At 40.1% G+C, this 3,435-nt stretch overlaps 1 protein-coding gene across 4 annotated transcripts in view; it reads right to left on the reverse strand.

The window, feature by feature from the left end:
* TBL1XR1 (transducin beta like 1 X-linked receptor 1) overlaps positions 1-3,435 on the reverse strand; it is a 256,969-nt gene that overhangs the window by 87,142 nt on the left and 166,392 nt on the right. The window lies entirely within an intron of this gene.

Raw genomic sequence — 3,435 nt, forward strand, 5'->3', positions numbered from 1 at the left:
GGAGGGGAGCAAAAGCACAGACAGGGAAGCAGCAGTGGGGTGGGAGATAGGCACAAGCACTGGAGGGGGGGCAGGGTAGGCAGCAGGGGGTGGAGCAAGTGCCAAAGGCAGATGCAGGCAGCAAGGGGGCAAGTGCGGAGGAGGGCAGGTGGCAGGGGGCTCAGGCCACTTGCTTCCCCACACCTATCCTCCCGCCGCTGCTTTCCCTGCTGAGGCAATGTGTGAGGGTGGAGGAGGGTGGGGAGGGGTGGCACTAATTTTAAGACGATTCTCCAATAGTTAGATTCTCTACATGGTAAAACATGTAAACATTTTATATTTTTCCATGTAGAAAATACAATCATGGGGCGGAGGGTCATCTTAAATTCAAAGGTATCTTGGATTTGAATTAATACAGTAAGTTCCTGTAAATAAAGTTTCTTTCCACATGAGAAGCCTCCTCAAAATATTAGCAGGAGCTCACCTGCTGCTTCAGGCACAAACTACAGCACTCAGTTAACAGCTATGGCTGTGAGAGGGTTAACACAGGAGCCTGTCATCTGGGCAGCTGCAAGGCATGCATGGTGTCTCCAGGCTTGCTCAAAATCTTCCCCTTCCCTGGTTAAAATATGCAACCCAATTTTTTTTGTTTATTTTTTTTGAGGGGGGGAACGGGGGGGCTAATATGGAAGCGGGGAAGTGGTGGAGCTGACTGTGAGAAAATGCAGGGTATTTATCCTGGAAACCTGAGTTCTGCCTGATTGTAAAGCCACATATTTTACAGTGCTCATTAACACCAAAAGTCTGAATCCTCCAAAGACCTACATACACATTTAAATTTAGACCAACTAGTTGTTCTACTGACTTCCGTGTCTGAAGTTAACTATATGAATACATGAGTGTATATGAATTCACAGCATCAAGGCAAAAGTCAATGTTTAGATGACATATGCGTGACAGAGGTAACACCCCTGGAACTTCAGAATTTCATTCAATGTATTTAATCTGACAATTATACCTTGCATTTTATGCATTTTAAAGAGATGCTTTTTTGTTTTTGTTTTTTTGGGGTTTTTTTAAAGGAAAAAACTAGCATGCAGAGAACGCCTGGTCAGGGAAGAGTTAAACATGGGGAAAACATTCACATCCTTTGACTTCAAACTTCAGGCTCAACCCAGAAAATTTAGGGGGAAAAAGATAAATCTTCGCCACTTAAAAAGCAAAGGTGTGACAAACTGGTCAGCAGCTTTAACTGCAACGGATGTTAGGAAAGCGCCCGCTGTAAGGATTTGTGGACTATGAGTCATAAAATATTTTGACTCTAGTGTTTAATGTACCCAGACATTTTAAAAAGTAAACAAAGGAGGAAACATGTATTACTTACAAGCTTCAAAATTAATTATGAAGCAGCCTTGTCATTACAGAACTATTAGCGCACTCGGTGTGGTAAATAGCAAAGGGAAATATACTGCTTTTAGTTTTGCACAGAACACACACAGCCGGTCTTTTTAAAAATTTAGCTTCCGATGCTTTCCTTCTCCTTGTTGTGGCAAGTAATATACATTTGTAGCGGGATTCCATATTAAATTATGCCATGCAGGATTAACCTGCCGGTAGGGCGCGGTGCTTGATCAGCATGAAGTCTTTCACCCTTATTAGAGAAGCAGCACCTCACTGCAGTGATGAACAGCCATGGAGTTCCCCATTCTGTGCATTCCTCTAACATCATCTCCCTTCAGCTAGCAGGAGCAATCTTTTGATACATTTTGTTGCAGAAAAGACGTTGCTTGCACAATATAATTAAGAAGTACTGTTAAAATCTAAACTGGACCATTTTCGTCTTCGAATTAGTGTTGTTTGTACTGCTGTCAAGATGTGCCAGCAACCCCACAAATTCTTCTCTTCTTCCAGGGACTATAACTCATGCACACATTTACTACTAATAGAAGTCTGACTATAAAAAGTTTAGCATCCAAGTACTTGAAATGTATGTGCTTCCTTAAAATTGGAAAACCAACTGTTAATTAAAAATGAGATATTTGCCATGTTAGCATCTGGTTAAAAAACAACAGCTAGTAATACAGGTATTTCTGTTTCCATAAGCACTGGTGTTCAAGCAAAAAATGTAAATTCTGCTCCCAAAACAATTAGTGATGCCTAGCTAAATAATTAGTCTCTGTAATGGGAAACATCTAATTTTTATTTTAAAGAAGAAAACGACTTTTCTTCAAAACACAGTAACATTGGATGTTACTTTTTCTTCCACGATGATCATAACCATGACAAAAAACCACCCCAGACAGATGCAAGACAAAACTAAGAAAAAGGAAACGAGTATAAATTCAAATTCAACAAAAATACAGGCTTCTCTCCTGCACTGATGTACCTGTGGGCACCGAGGTGTGCAGCAAGCTCAGTGCAAGAGCAGGGCATTATTTTTAGTCTGTTCTGCAGGACCGGCATAATTTCTGGTCCACTTCTTCCTCTATTTGCATGAAAACTTTATCAAGGGGATATTTGGTCTGCTTGCTACAACTTACTTCAGGATGCCATAATCCTCTGTTTCTAAAAGCAGTCGGCCAATTGTAAGGTCACTAGCACAGAAACAGAAATTCAAATAAGGACTCCATTTATTTATAACAATAAATAAAAAAAGCCCACTCATACGTCCAGTTTTTCCCTGTAACGATCCAACCACACCTCCCAAGAAAGTAAACTAGAAGAGGGAGTTTACAGAAAGCTAAACATGTAAGCAGAAAAAAAATCTCTTAATAGCTTCTCAGAATTTTCCCATGAGATGCAATGGGTCTTTAAAAATGTATTTTCAGTTAGCCTATATCTTACTGCTTGCCTACATGTGGGTTTTCATTTGATTATATAATCCAGAGACCAACAAATAAATAACCAAACACAACACTGGGAGATCATTTTATAACAAAACAGTTTTTAACATAGGATCAACAGTGACTGTCACACTATTACAAAAATTGTACTTCCTTGATAATGGAACACACAGGACTTTGCAGGTATACATTTCTGATCGCAACAACAGACTCCTGCAACATTTAAGCAGGGTTTGAATTGCACTTTGACCCTTGGAGTGGTCTGCAAAAAAAACTGGTCTGCCCATCATGATGCCCTAATAAAATCAGAGACCCCACCCCAGGTTATGATTTTCAAATCTAACAGGGAAGCTCAGCCCTTGATGCCCTCCCCACCCTCCAGCTCCCCCATAATTCAAACTCTGCATTTAAGGCTCCAATTCTACAAAGATTTTGGTATGTGCTTACTTTTAAGCATGCGAGTTCTCCCATTGATTCTACTAAATCTATTCACGTTCTTCCAAGTTAAAAGCATGCATAAGTGTTGGCAGGATTAGAGGATAGGATAGCTGCAATAATGGTCAATTTTTTATATCTAAATATAATGAAGTCAATTATAGCACTTGGGAAAAAA

The sequence above is a fragment of the Gavialis gangeticus genome, unplaced genomic scaffold (genome assembly GCF_001723915.1).
Source record: "Gavialis gangeticus isolate Ggan-Ray unplaced genomic scaffold, GavGan_comp1, whole genome shotgun sequence".
In the NCBI taxonomy this organism is placed as follows: Eukaryota; Metazoa; Chordata; order Crocodylia; family Gavialidae; genus Gavialis; species Gavialis gangeticus.